The 16494-nt window shown below is 32.0% G+C and overlaps 1 pseudogene; it reads right to left on the bottom strand.

The window, feature by feature from the left end:
* Window positions 1–1866: 1866 nt before the first annotated feature.
* Window positions 1867–4680, bottom strand: LOC138337275 (coniferyl alcohol acyltransferase-like; annotated as a pseudogene).
* Between the last annotated feature and the right edge of the window lie 11814 nt (window positions 4681–16494).

The raw sequence follows: 16494 nt of genomic DNA on the forward strand, positions 1-16494 counted from the left end.
GAATCCACTACAATCAATGGCTTCAATGTCTTTATATTTGTTAATTAAAACATATAGTCAACAAATCTAATGATAAAATTAACAAGTATTTTCTTCTTATAGTGACATATATTTTTTAAAAAATATATATCTATTGTTCTTCATGCATCATATAACAATTTTATTTGTCTATAATTATTATAAAGATGGAAGTGGTTTTGCTAATTTATAAAACTATTCTTCAGAACCCTTTTAAAGGAAGATTTTAATCCATATATTTTGAGAAATACTTAATTTTTTTAAAATAATATTTTTTTTAAAAAAAATGACTTTTCTTATAAAAGTAGAAAAAATAAGTTTCATAAGTACACGCTTCAAGTTTTTTGTCTCCTCCTTACTCGTCCACCTTTTACCCTGAATCCCCACTCCTTATCTCATAGTGTTTTGCTATGCATAAACACTTTTGCAATATTATTTTATTGCATACTTATCAGATATTATAAGAGTGATAGAACACTCTTTACGGATAAAAATACACAAATCTCTTAACAAATGCATACATTTGTATTCAAACTATTATCAACTGAAAGTTTCTTCAAATATATATTTATATGATAACATATTTAGTGTTAACAGTTGAATCAATTTCTAGAAAGGTATTTTCAATTAAGAGTAATAATGATCGATTTCTTGTCTTTCGAAAAAAAAACCAGAAGGGAATCAATGCTTTCTAATTTAAAAAGTGTGAATATTGAGTTTTATGAATTTGATTTTATTTTACATTATGACAAAAAAATGTGTGATCATTTGGTAATGGCCATTGCTATTGCTCAAAGTTGTTCAACATTGAAATAAAATAATTACAACAATAATTTTAATATAACTTGCTAAAATATTCAAGATAGTAATTGAAAATGGTTACATTAAAACTAATACAATTTCTTACATATTTTTCAATGCAATTAACCTCTAAAAAATTGAAAAATTTAAATCATTATCTATTAAATTAATACTACCTTAATTAGAAAATAAACTTATTTAAATTTTATTTTTAGTATTAAACTTAATTGAAAAAAGAAAAATATTTTAAAAATTCATGCGGAGTAAAGCGGGTTGAAATGGCAAAGATTGTTGTGTGGACGGAGTAGGGTACGTTAAACATTTGTGCGGGTTAAGCTCAATCCACCCCATACCTACCCATCGCAAATAACATTTGCAATCATTTTTCATCACAAATATGTATATTTTTTTAACCAAAATTTGATATCTATATAGTATGTAAGTTTTTTAGGAAAAGGATGTTGCTTGACACCCCTCGGAGAAAGGTAGCTCTACCCCTGCGAAATATGATAAACAACATATAATAAGAACTATAAGGGTACGACTAGTACTACGACATGCACTAATTAATGATAAGCCTGTACATTCACAAAGCAAGATAACATTACACCCCTACTAACATTCTAACCTAATACACGACACTTCTTCCTATCTATGTTCTTGCTAATATTGACTTCAAGTTGACCCTAATTTTCCAAGGTAGATAGGATTTCTAAATTTATATTTAAATTAGAGAAAAAGAAGCTAGAAGAATGAGTTATCAATAAGTTATTTATATGTATAGTTTGTTTGTTTTTTTTTTAAAAAAAATAATATATAATACATAATTTCAGTCAAAGCTAATGATATTGTCAACCAGTAAGCAGAATTATAACTCCGTCCTAATACAATAATGCACAAAGGTTTTTTCTGTGTACATATGTTACACAATGTCCAAATTTTAAATAACATATTCATGGGACAATAAATAAAACAAGAAAAAAACGTTAAATCTACTTAGATATAGAATAAGATGGATGTGGCTCAATGACTAAAATCGGACTATAGTCAAATTAAATTGAAATAATTTGCAGTCACGGGTTTGAACATGAGGTATGGAGAAGCCTCAATAAGTTCGATTTGCCATTTCAAGAGATGCATATACACAATCCAATCTCCATTTCCTTTAGGGCTTAGCATTGGCATCACATATCCCGCTTTTCCGGCCCATGGAAAATGGTAAGCCCAGAACGCTGATTCACCCCATTCGAAATTAATCTTTTTCACAGGTAAATGTTGCCCCGATGACACTACCACCGCGGGTCCATCACCATTCATTGCATATATTTTTGCCATGGATGGTTCAGGACGATGAGCCTCAACCCAGTCTATCAATCCAAGAAAATGCTCTTGTATTTTCGCGATATCAACAAATTCATGGATTACATTTGCCACCCAATTAGCGATTTTTCTTTTACCTCCTCAACTTTTTTCTCTCCAAATGGGATGGAGAGAACATTACCAAAATACCCTTTTAGCGACTTATCCACATTATTTATGATCTCGACCATCGACCACAATACCAAACCTAAAATTGTTGAAACCCAAGTTTCTTTATTAATTCCACATGCAATAGTTATCCACAGGAAAGCGCTGAATGATTCAAGTTTAGACCTCTGGGACGTGCCTTTTTGGTCATCATGATAATTGGCTAGTGACTGAAGGTGCTCAATTTTGTCACCGGTGACATAGTAAATTCTACTAATGACTTGATCATTAGGGTTAAGGATTTCGGATTTCATAGAAGGTAGGGTTGATAGTGGTACATATAAGTCATCGATCGAGTCATCATAGTAACCAGGATGTCGAGGAAAAAGGGATGATCGTCAAAACGATGGGAGCTGAGAGAGTGGCTTGGATTGAGCTAATTCAAACCATGACACAAGAAACAAGTTGGCTGAGTATGCATTAGCAACTCTATGATCAAATGTGCAACCCACAATTATTCCTCCATCTTTGGTTGTATACAAGTAGGTTATGGGGTTGTCTATTTTTATATTGCTCTAGCAGAAGAGTTATACCTCCTTAATCTTAATTTATGTGTCCTATATATTTCTATTTTAGTCTGTTTAAAAAATATATCGTCTTTTATATATTTAATATCACAAATTTGAAAAACTTAATTTGATTTTTTTAAACTTTGTTATTATTTTCTCAAACAATTAAGACAGAGTATTTTTTGTTGAAAGCATGATTAGTCAAGCAAATAAATAACCGAACACATAAATAAGTCCTTTAATTTGGCTTTTTTTTACATTTAAGTACTTTCCATCTTTGGTTGTATACAAGTAGACGATACTTTAACTTTTATAAAATTGAGCAAGTAGACATGTGAGTCCTATGTGGCATAATATGCACACGACACCATGTAGGACGAAAAATTGTCATGTATGATGCCAAATAGGACACGTGTCTATTCGTTTAGCTTTATACAAGTTTAAGTGTCTATTTATGCATATCCAAATTAAAGGACATATTTATATATTATGCTAATAAAATATGTTTAATATATACTCCTTTCGCACATTTTTATTTGTCCTCTACTTAAAAACAAAAATTACTTTTACTTGTCACTTTTAACATATAAAATACCTTATTTTCTTCCTATTTTACTCTCAACATCAAATCATATCTCATACGGATGACTCACCCAATTAATATGGATTAATGTTGATTATTGTTTATTAGGGTATACAAAGTCCAAACTGGACAAGTGAAATTAACCGCAACTTAGCTTATGTAATTCGATGATAAAGATAGTCACACACTTTAAGTGGTATTAAAGTTGATAGAAGTATTATACGAATTCGAATCACAGCATCACTATTATAATTTTTTTTGTGTTTGCCTCTTGAAGAGAATCAAAACCCTTATATGAAGTGGTAAGTTCATGATTTGACGTTTATGGATGTAAGATTTTAGTAGTTTGAAGTAACTATATTCTAACTTAATAATTTATACACTAAACCCATCTTTCGAGGCAAATACAAGATTTAAATTAAACTAGACAGTTACTTAGTTTTGTCAAATCCATAACCCGAATCGTACATCTACCTTTACGCTTGTCAAGGGAGTTTTAAAATCACATTGGTCACACACCTCAACGATTAATAATATTTTCAAATCATGTTTCGAAAAAGTCTCGGATATATCATAAATAACTACCCTCTTCAGCACCTCACACAAATAGAATTAAGGTCTGCGTATTACACCTTATTTTTTTCATATAAGATTAAATTGATTACACATTGTTATCATTGTATTTATATGTTGGGATATTCACTAAGTCACATGCATGGAATAAATAGGGAGAAATTGTTTACACATAATTATTAATACCTGAATAGCAAGAACACCATGCTTCTTTTTAGGAACAAATTTTCCCTCAATGCTTTCATCTGGATTATAAAAATTAATCTCTTTAAGCTCAACATCACCAAAAGCTTCAATAAAAGAAACACCACCATTATTGCAAAGAATCTCCGGTTCTCCGGCTGAATTTTCAACTATATCTCCAGAAAATGCATAGTAAGCAACTAATGTTTCAGCCAAAGATGTTTTGAGTATTTTAACGATTGAGTTAAATTCTAAATTTATATTAATTTTCTCCGAACCAATAATGGGATTTAGATATCAGAACATAACTCCGACCTCCAATGGAGGTAAGAGCAAACCAAGATTAGATAATGGTAGCCAATGTTCTTGCATTGGCAACACTGCTGCCACTACTTCACTCTTGTTCACTTTCACATTGAAGTTTTTCTTTGAATTCATCTCTTTTGGGAGGGGTGTGTGTGTGGAGAAAATAAGAAGTGTAAAAGGTTATCGATATATTAGAGTGATGGATTGATGGATGAGATAGTTGTATTTATAGAGTAAAAGAATTTTTATATAATCAAATAAAATTTTTAGATGATTATAAGTAACCAATCATTAAAAAAAAATTAAAGTTTGTATTATGAATTTTAAATAGAAAATATCTTTTTAAAGGCAATCGATAGGAGAGAGGTAATAAAAAGAGAATACTATATTACTCAAAATGAAAAATAGGAATCTCACCAAATGAGTTACTTAGCTTCTCAATGTTGTATTGAATATATTATGTATCTATTGTAGTTTTATCTTGATTGTATCAAATTAATATATATTGATAGTATAAATATTTATTTTTTACTGACTAATGTAGTTAAATGGGATGATTATCATTCATAAAAAGTATGACAACATGACAAATAAAGTAGATAATTGTATTATAGTTATAAATTTAAGTATACTGATAATAAATATGAATAACAAACAACATATCAAAATATATAACAATATTTCAAAATAATAAATAATAAACAAGTCTAAATATTTCTTTAGTTAAAAAAATTAATCCATATCTAAAAGGTTCAATGTTAGTTGGTTATAATATAATTAGGATTGGTGAGGACAAGGTATTATTATAATTTGGTCCAAAAGGTGGTTAAGATTTGGGAGTTTATCTTGAACAAGTGATTAATAATATTTGATATATAAAGAACAATGCCGAAAATATGTTTGAACTAGTCGATATAAATCAAATCTTTTAAGCTAGCCCATGAATATATAAGCTACATCATTCACTGTCACTAATTTTAATATAGACATTTGGTTGAATTAAAAATAATTTATACACATTGATAGTGATAATATATATTACACTCATTTTCACCCCCACCCCTCACACACATAATAGAGTTTTTACAATAGCAAATATAGTACATTAGTACTTTTTATAGTTCAACTAATTGACAATGAAGGTGAGAAATTGCAAATATAGTACTTATATAGTTTTAATTTAAAATAACATGGAGCTTAAAAAGGACATAAAGTCTTTTTAAATTTGTGATTATGAATATATGGTATAATTATAAGACTTTGTGAAATTTGTACTCTTAAACATATTAATATACAAATAGCTATAAATATATTGTATCATTATAAGATTTTTAAAATTGCACGAATAGTCAGATACCAATAAAATATATGTATTTATAAAAAAAAAAAACTAAGATTGTTGGTGATATATGTAGTTTTGAATTAAGCTTTCTTCTCTATTTAGTGATTGGTTAAATAGAGTTTGTAAAACTATAGGCAGTGTGTATAGAAAGAGCTGCGAAATTAATTAAGCACTCACTTCTGGATTCATATTAATTGTCATGTTTTGCTTTTTTTGAAAATTCAACTAGATAATCATAGCTTTAATAATATTTTAAAATAATATTTTTATCATAATAATATGAGAATGGTTGTAGCTTTCAGTACTTTATCGTATAAATTTGAAGTATTTAAATTCTAAATAAGAGAATTAAGTTGATTTTATTTAATTTTAATTTAAAAATAACTCACATTAAAATTTTATAAACCAAAACATGCAATTTATTTGAGACGGTAATATATATGTTGTTTGATAGCAGCCTATCAGCTGAATTAATTTGAAGTCTTACGTTTTATAATTAATAATGAGATTAGAAGTCTCAACAAGAAACAATTAACAATGTAAGTTTCTTATATGACATATTGTGAAACAATCTCAACTCTTTATCGCCTTCTGAATCATTTTCAGAGACAGATTCATGATTAGAATTTTATGAAGTAATATAATTTTTTAAATTATAATTTTATTTAATTTATTAAGTTCGAAATTTATTTTTTACATATATTTATTAAAAAGAACTTCAGTCGAAGTAACTTATAATTACCTCAAGTAATAATAAGACTAATTAAATCATCAAAACTACTTGATATTATTTTTTTACTTTTCCGCCATAGAGTTGCATTATTGGTTAGAAATGAATTTTCTAAAATTTAACGATGTATCATTAATTGATTTAGTCACAGTTGTTAATTGATTTAGTCACAGTTGAAAGATAACCTATGGTTGGATAATTGATTTATAGATGTGTATCCTTCATGTCTGAAAGTAGGTAGAAAATTGACATTATTAAACGCACTGTAAAATTTTCATTTATTCATTAAAGAAAGTACCTTTTGAAAAAAATTATTTTTTCTTTCATACCTATCATAAAAATATATCTGTTCAGGAACAAAACATTAATGTGTTCGCAACATATAACAAATGATATACATCCCTCCTTTAGTCCTAAACTTAATTTTAACCTGTTTGCCTCATTGTTAAAAGGTAAGTTTTAAAATATCAATATTTTCACATTTAATAGGATCCATCGTCAACACTTTTAATATTTACTAAAAATGTCAAATATTTAGTTTATTATGTATCTTGTTTAAATATTATTTAAAGAATATAATTGTCAACTAACAAAAAGGAGAAATTTAGGGGAGAATTTTTTTAAAAAATAGGAATAATTCGCTTTAGTCTCATCAGTTACAAAAATTCAAAAGTAAACACAAATTCAAAAAAATAAACACAAAGAACTCATCCCACCTGTTCATCAAATTTCTAGTATCGATTTTTAAATTTTCATTGATAATACTCAATTTATGTTGAAATGAATTCGATTAAATCGCGTTTTTAAAATTTGTATTTTTTAGAATATTGTATCAAATTTAACAGATTGTACTATTGTCATTATGTATGGTATTCTTTTCCTAGAATCATGTATCTTTCTTTAATCGTATTCATATGTAATGACTATATTATATTGGAATACAATTCGTAATTTTTTTGTGATACAAATAAAAGAAATATATTTGGCAGTTATGTAATACAATTTTGATCACTAGGATACAATTTTAGTTTCACTATGCAAGTAAAATACCAATTCTAATTTAAATGGTAAAGTGAGCACATAAAATACAAAATTTGTTGATATACAATTATGATGAAAACATAATAAAAAGAAATAGAAACTTTTTGTCATTGAAATTGAAACTAAAATATGAAATGACCACAAAAAATACACACATCAGTTGGAATACAAAATTGACTTTGTTGGTATATCATTATTATGAACACAAAAATACGAACTTTTCTGAATACAATGTGAGAATTAAATACAAAATGATCACAGTAAAATACTCACCACAATTTGATATTTAAATTTAATTTGAATTGTAAAGTGAACACATAAAATATAAAAAATGTTGATATACAATTATGATGAAAACATAATGAAAAAGAAATACAAATTTTTTGTCATTGAAAATTAAGATTGAAATACAAAATGATCACAATAAATACTCACTTCAGTTGAAATACAAATGTGACTTTGTTGGTATACGATTATGATGAATACAAAATTAAAAAAAATAGAACTTATTTGCATACAAAGTGATATTGAAATATAAAATAAACAAATTAAAATACAAAATTATTGTCATTTGTGTTCTAAGTTTCAGTTGTGATATTTGAAAAATAGAACATTGTTGATTAAGTTGAATGCCTTTAGTAATTCTCTTAGATTCTTCCATTGGAGAGTGATCTAGAGTTTATCAAACCGAAAAAGGTGATTTCGACTACAAACAACAATTTTGAACAATTTATACAAAAATAAAATCATAAAACAAATATTGAAAAATGAATAAAAAAACTCATATTTTAATAAAAGGGATTGTGTGAATATCTTTATAAATATATTTTTCTGGAAAAAAAGAAGAAGAAGAGAGACAGATTTTGAAATGAAAAAGAATTCGAAGATGAAAATATGAGAGACAGAGAGAGAGAATATTTTATTTTTTTAAATACATATGAGTGAGGATTAATTGGAAAATTTGTAATTAAAATGAGATTATATAGGAAGTAAATTAGAATACACAATCTTTTCTAAAATAATGATATTTTTGATATTTTTACTTATATTTATAAAGTATGGAGGTTTTACTAATTAAGTTAAGTTATTTGACTAGTTTACTAATTTTTCCTTGTTAAAACTAGAGCCGTCAAAACAGTCTTAGCTCATGAAGATGGTCCAACCCAATTCGTTATTAAAGTAGGATTGAAATAAATTTTTTCAATTCCATTTAAAACTAGGACTTATAAGTCCAACCCATATAAACTCTTGATCCTAGAGGCTTGATTGAGCCTGGGCCAGGGTCAACCCATGGACCATTTTTTTATTCAAGGGTAACTTATAATAATCTCACTAATATATAATCAAATTACTTAAATACACACCATGTTGTAATATTATGATTCTTACCAGATTTTGGTACGTCCAGATACATGTATCTCGAAATATATCGATTCAAAATTAAGTTAATTTGTTCTAGATATACTCTATCCAAGTAGATTTGCATATCTAGGATACATAGGCAAATCTCGCACCCTCACTTCACTCACATTTTGTTTGTCACTCTCTTATCGCGCTCGCGTATCTGGTATGTGAGATACATATTAATTATACTATATTTTTACGAGTGTTATTGAAACAACACCATTATTTTCCATATTTCATTTGAAAATCTTCTCATGTTCATGATGTTATAGAATTATTAGTTTAAAAAGAAAAATAATCGAAAAAGAATGGCTAGCCTGCCCCAGCCCTCGACCCATATAGGGTTGTGCCGGATTGAGAATTTTCTGGCCCTACCAAATGAAGGGACGGCCCACCCTAGCCCTTCAAATTTCTTGGCCTCGAGGCTTGGATCGAGTGGGGATGGGTGAACCCTTTTTGACAGCTCTGGTTAAAATTTTAAGTTTAACAAGTTTCATCCCATAAATAGAACTTTCGATTTTTGACCTTAAAGGTTTACCAGTGAATCGAGAAGTAGGGGTCAAAAGTTTAAAAGCAATTACCAATTTCAAACTCATTCTTACAAATCATCGACATTTTTGAGCTGTGATCAAATTAAAAGAATAATGTACATGTATTAGGTCATAAAAACAAGATCTCATTTTTAAAAAAGTAAAAGATTGTATAAATTTCCTAGTGTTAAGAGCTAATTATATTCTATACCTATTATTTTTTCAAATTACAAAAAATTCTTAAATTTATAGGATCTTGAATACATCAAGAAACTTGCAAATACGTATACATAGTACTTAATGGGAAGGACGTATCTGAGAGGGGAGAAATGTCTTCGAGAGAGGAAATGAATGTATCCCAAAAATTTTTTTTTGTAATTTTTTAAGAAAAAAATGACAGAAAATGTTAGAGATTATAATATCGTTTTAAAAAAAGACTTGGCTTAATTTCAACATGGATCTTTCATGACAATTGAGCTTATAATGGTTTTTTCTCATTATAAAAATTGACATGTAGGTACAAGTCCTACGTATATATAATAATATTGACATTCTTTTATTTGGATCGTTATTAGAGCATGCTATTACCATTAAGCTCAAAATCATGTAATTGAATAAAAACAAAGAAAAGATTCAATGTGAGTATTGGTGTTTGAAACTAATAATGATTCTTTTCTTCAAATTCGATCTGACTTCAACTTACAAAATAATCATCTAGACAGTTATTCCGTTGGTTGGTAAGCCACTATTTTTCAAAGGGAAGAGGGTTTCCCTATAACTAAAAATGCTACCAACCTCAGTTGCTTTAACATATCTCCAACTCTTATTCTTCACATGATGAAAAAAATAATCACATACATCACTTGATTCTTCTATCCAATTCCATATTGTAAATACAATTTCTTCATCACCATACTTGCAAACACCATAGGGATGCAAGCATATATCATCCTTATGTTTCAATTCTAAAGGAAATTCAAATATTTCATGTTCCCAAAATCCATATATGGATTTCTTTACTAACAATATCATCCGGAATATACATAATCCCCAATTTTTCATTCACCTCTAATAGCATATAGTACTCAGGTTCCAAATTCGTCGAAATTATACGTATCTATACTGTTATGAAATTCGTGATAGTTGTGAATATTTCTGATTTAATATCAAATGCAACTATAAAAAATGCAGTACGAGAATAGCTAAATCGATAGATGATCCCACTAATTACGCGATGTCCATATGTGATATCAGACATATGATAATCATATTCGTCACATGTAATTATCTCTCTCCATGAATTATCTATACCTAAAGTAAAAACCCATGCTTTTGATGTATCAAGATTAATTAGTTTACAAATAGACAATAAAACTTTATACTCGTTTTCTACTACAAGTCATTAGCTTCTATACATGTATCTCTTAAGTATACATGTCTACTGGTTGTTAGGTAGTGGAGCTTGATTAATTTTAGGTTTTCCTATTTATTCTCTATTCTAGGTTTTCCTATTTATTCTCTATTTTAGGTTTTCCTATTTATTCTCTGTAATAAAAAATACTCTGATTTATTAATATAAATATACCTCACCGCCGTGGAAGTTTACTCACGGGGTTTTACCACGAAATATTAGGTTTTCTCTCTCTCTCTCTAGGTTTCTCATCTCTTTCCCTATAAAGTTCTTGTGTTCTTCATTCATCTAGTGTGTGTGCGTGAATTCAATCCTAACAACTGGTATCAGAGCTAAGGAGATTCAACACAATCATTGAAGATGGATAGTTCAAAGCTTGGAATCGAGAAGTTTGATGGATCCGATTTCTAATTCTGGAAGATGCAGATCGAAGATTATCTGTACCAGAAAGATCTTCACGAACCGTTGACCGGGGTGAAGCCGGAATCCATGACGGAGAAGAAGTGGAAACTCAAGGATCGCCAGGCTCTAGGGTTGATCCGGTTGACTTTGTCAAGAAACGTGGCGTTCAACATCGTGAAGGAGAAGACTATGTCCGGTCTGTTGAAGGCACTGTCAAACATGTATGAAAAACCATCGGCTATGAACAAGGTATATTTAATGCGTAGATTTTTCAATTTACAGATGTCTGAGAATGGATCCGTTTCTGATCATATAAATGAGTTCAATATGATTGTGAGTCAACTCAATTCTGTGGATATTAATTTCGAAGATGAAATTAAGGCGTCGATTTTGATGTCATCTCTGCCCGAGTCTTAGGATACTGTTGTTGCTGCGATTAGCAGTTCCGGTGGATCTGAGAAACTGAATTTTGATGAAATCCGTGATGTTGTCCTTAGCGAAAGTATTCGCAAACGAGAAGTGGGAGATTCATCGGACAGTGCTCTCAGCGTTGATCGGAAGGGGAGAAGTAAGACGAAAGGCCAAAATCAACATGGTCGATCAAAATCAAAGAATCGAGGAAAATCACCGAACAGATCAAACGTGACTTGTTGGAACTGTGGAGAAAAAGGATACTTTCGGACGAACTGTACAAAGCCAAAGAAGAAACAGAATCAGAAATTTGGAGATGACAATGATTCTGTAAATTCAGCAGAGGACATTGGGGATGCTTTAATACTTAGTGTGAATAGCCTAGTTGAATCATGGATTTTTGATTCTAGTGCATCTTTCCATTCGTCTCCAAGCAAGGAGTTGTTCCAAAATTTTAAATCTGGGAATTCTGGAAAAGTATATCTTGCTGACAATAAAGCCTTAGAGATTGAAAGAAAGGGGGATGTTTGCATAAATATCACCTCGGGAAACAAGAGGACATTGGAGGATGTCAGATATATTCCTGGGATCAAGAAAAATCTGATATCTGTTGGTCAGTTGGATAGCACGGGATATGCAGCAGAGTTTGGGAAAGGTTCGTGGAAGATCGTGAAAGGTGCTATGGTAGTAGCTCGTGGCACCAAATCTAGGACCTTGTACACCACTGCAGGGTGTATAAACATGGCCACTGTTGCTGAAGGTGCTTCCGATTCATGTCTGTGGCACAACAGACTTGGACACATGAGTACTAAAGGAATGAAGATGCTGGTTGCAAAAGGAGCATTAGAGGGTCTGAAGTTTGTTGATATGGGTCTTTGCGAGAGCTGTGTTATGGGCAAACAGAAAAGAGTAAGCTTCATAAAGACTCCTAGAGAGCCAAAGAAAGTGCGGTTGGAAATGGTCCATACAGATGTTTGGGGACCATCTCCAGTATCATCACTTGGAGGATCCAGATTTTATGTTACCTTCATTGATGATTTCAGCAGGAAGGTATGGGTTTACTTCTTGAAGCATAAGTCAGATGTGTTTGCAACTCTCAAGAAGTGGAAAGCCGAAGTTGAGAATCAGACCGGTTTGAAAGTCAAATGCCTAAGGTCTGACAATGGAGGAGAGTATGACAAATCAGAGTTCAAGGCATTCTGTGCAGCTGAGGGAATCAGATTGATGAGAACAGTTCCTGGCAAGGCAAGGCAGAATGGAATTGCTGAGAGGATGAACAAAACATTGAATGAGCATGCAAAGAGTATGAGGATACATTGTGGGCTGCCCAAAACACTTTGGGCGGATGCTGTGAGCACAGCTGCATACTTGATCAACAGGGGACCATCAATTCCTTTAGGGTTTAAGATTCAAGAGGAGGTGTGGACAGGAAAAGAACTCAAGTATTCACACTTGAGGACTTTTGGTTGCACTGCTTATGTTCATGTTGATCCAGAAAAGAGAGACAAGCTTGACGCCAAGGCTGTGAAGTGTTACTTCATAGGATATGGTTCTGATTTGTTTGGTTACAAGTTTTGGGATGAAAAGAACAGAAAGATCCTGAGACATTGTGACGTGGCATTTGATGAGTCTGTCCTGTACAAGGACAGAGAGCAGAAGGTTCTAGAGATTACAAAGCAAGTGGGAGTTGAGGTTGAGTTAGAGTAGAGTAACCCCAGAGATGTCGAAGCGGATACTCAACCAACTCCTACTGAAGAATCTGAAGTGGAGCAAGTTACACCTGAGCAAGTGTTAAGGAGATCATCCAGATCCATCAGGGCACCAGATAGGTATTCACCTTCATTATACTATCTATTGCTGACTGATGAGGGGGAACCAATCTTTTGATGAGGCCCTACAGGTGGAGGATTCGATCAAGTGGGAGGAAGCCATGGATGATGAGATGAGGTCACTTGAAAACAACGACACATGGGTGTTGACTGAGCTACCTGCAGGGAAGAGAGCTTTGCTGAACAAGTGGGTGTTCAGAATCAAGACTAAACCAGATGACAAAAGAAGGTTCAAGAATCGTTTAGTGGTTAAAGGATATTCACAAAGGAAAGGTATTGATTATGCTGAAATTTTCTCTCCTGTTGTGAAGTTAACCTCTATTCAAATTCTGTTAAGTATTGTTGCATCGTAAAATTTGGATCTAGAGCAAATGGATGTAAAAATAGCATTTTTACATGGAGATCTGGACAAAGAGATCTATATGCAGCAACCGGAAGGATTTATGGTTCCAGGCAAGGAACACATGGTGTGCAAGCTCACCAGGAGCTTGTATGGACTAAAGCAAGCGCCAAGGCACTGGTAAAAGAAGTTTGACTCCTTCATGACCAAGAGTGGATTCTGCAAAGCTGAAAAGGATCCTTGTTGTTACTTCAAGAAATACACTGATTCATATGTCTTTCTACTCTTGTATGTGGATGATATGTTGATTGCAAGATCTAGTATGAAGGAGATTAACAATCTGAAGACAAGGCTGTCTGCAGCGTTTGAGATGAAAGATTTGGGTCCAGCAAAACAGATTTTGGGGATGAATATTTCTCGGGATAGATCTGCTGGCACTTTAAATCTATCTCAGGAGTTGTACATTGAGAAGGTGCTGAGCAGATTCAGGGTTAATGATGCTAAACCCAGGACCACTCCATTGGAAAATCACTTTAAATTGTCAAAGGAGCAGTCACCCAAGACTGCCAAGGAGAGTGATCACATGGCCCTTGTTCCATATGCTTCAGTAGTTGGTAGTTTGATGTATGCTATGGTCTGCACTAGACCTGATATAGCATATGCAGTGGGAGTTGTTAGCAGGTACATGGCGAACCCTGGGAAAGAGCATTGGGAAGCTGTGAAGTGGCTTCTGAGATATGTGAGAGGTACATCCAGTAGTTCACTTTGTTTTGGCAAAGTCAAGGTGAATCTACAGGGTTTTGTGGATGCTGATCTTGGTAGGGATGTTGACTCGAGCAAGAGTACATCCGGGTATATTTACACCATAGGTGGAACAGCAGTAAGTTGGATGTCCAGGCTTCAGAAGTGTGTTTCTCTTTCATCTACTGAAGCTGAGTATGTGGCAATAGCTGAAGCTGGGAAACAGATGATATGGCTGGCAGATTATCTTGAGGAATTGGGCAAGAAGTAGAGCGAGAAGATTCTTTACTCAGATAGCCAGAGTGTCATACAGTTGGTGAAAAAGCCAGTCTATCGTTCGAAGACAAAGCACATCAGAAGGCGATACCATTTCACTCGCAGGGCAGTGGAGGATGGTGATATGTGCTTGGAGAAGATAGAGGGTGCAAAAAACCCGGCAGACATGTTGACGAAATGTTTTGATGTTGGGAAACTGAGGTTATGTAAAACCTCGGTTGGTCTTCTGTAGTTGTTGCTATAGATGTTGCGGTGCGGTAAAGATGTTGATGATGAAGAGATTTTTTTTGAGGATGTATTTTTTAGATGACTGAGTCAGTCTCCAAGTGGGAGAATTGTTAGGTAGTGGAGCCTGATTAATTTTAGGTTTTCCTATTTATTCTCTATTTTAGGTTTTCCTATTTATTCTCTATTTTAGGTTTTTCTATTTATTCTCTGTAACAAAAAATACTCTGATTTATTAATAAAAATATACCTCACAGCCGTGGAAGTTTACTCAGGGGGTTTTACCACGAAATATTGGGTTTTCTCTCTCTCTCTCTCTCTCTCTCTCTCTCTAGGTTTCTCATCTCTTTCTCTAGAAAGTTCTTGTGTTCTTCATTTATCTAATGTGTGTGCGTGAATTCGATCCTAACACTGGTCAACAAATTTCCTACTACCTAAGAAGGTCATGAAACGTATAACGACAGTTTGTAGAAATTTCCTTTTGAGCGGCCAACTACATACATCTAAAGCACCACTTGTAGCATGGGAGATAGTTTGCCAGAGCAAACAAGAGGGAGGCTTGGGAATTACAGAGTGTATGAGATAGAATGAGGCTTCTAAAGCAGAATACATAGACTAAATTTATCTTGGTCAGAACAAGACCTCGCTTTTGTGTTCTATGAATTAAAGGAACAAACGTTGTTGAATGAAATAGCAGGGGGTTACACATTCCATTGTGCCGACAGACACACACTACAACAAAACTGAAAGCCAATCTTAAACAGACAAAAAGAAGGGTAGTAGTAGTCCACCAAAAAACACAAAATATTTTAATTCCAATTCAATGATACTGAACAAAATATTTCCAATTCAAAACCAAACATAAAGGTACTAGGAGTAAAACATATTGTAGAAACCATAAAATATAATGAGGGCTAGGGAAAGACCCCGAAATTGCATTTGTCTCTCTAAAACAAATACTGATAGAGAACCACAAACAATATTCCGTTCTCAGCGGAAACCTGCCTTAGAGATTGAACGCCAATAAGATAAATTAAAGGAACAGAAACCAATAGACCCATAGATCTTCCTTGTATGTTGAAATAGTATCTCTCTTTCTTCCAATAAGCAGTCGAAGGGAACGAAAAATAATTCTTTACCCACAAATGCGAAACACTTCCCGGCTGAAAAATTATAAAAATGACAAAACTAGTAAATAATTTTACAACATATTTCTCTATGATAAAAATAATTATTAAAAAAAGAGATCAATACGTTACCCTTTTCAGTTTATGCACCGGTCTTTCCTCTGCAGTGCCAGTAGCAATAGATT

The sequence above is a fragment of the Solanum lycopersicum genome, chromosome 7 (assembly GCF_036512215.1).
Source record: "Solanum lycopersicum chromosome 7, SLM_r2.1".
Classification (NCBI taxonomy): Eukaryota; Viridiplantae; Streptophyta; class Magnoliopsida; order Solanales; family Solanaceae; genus Solanum; species Solanum lycopersicum.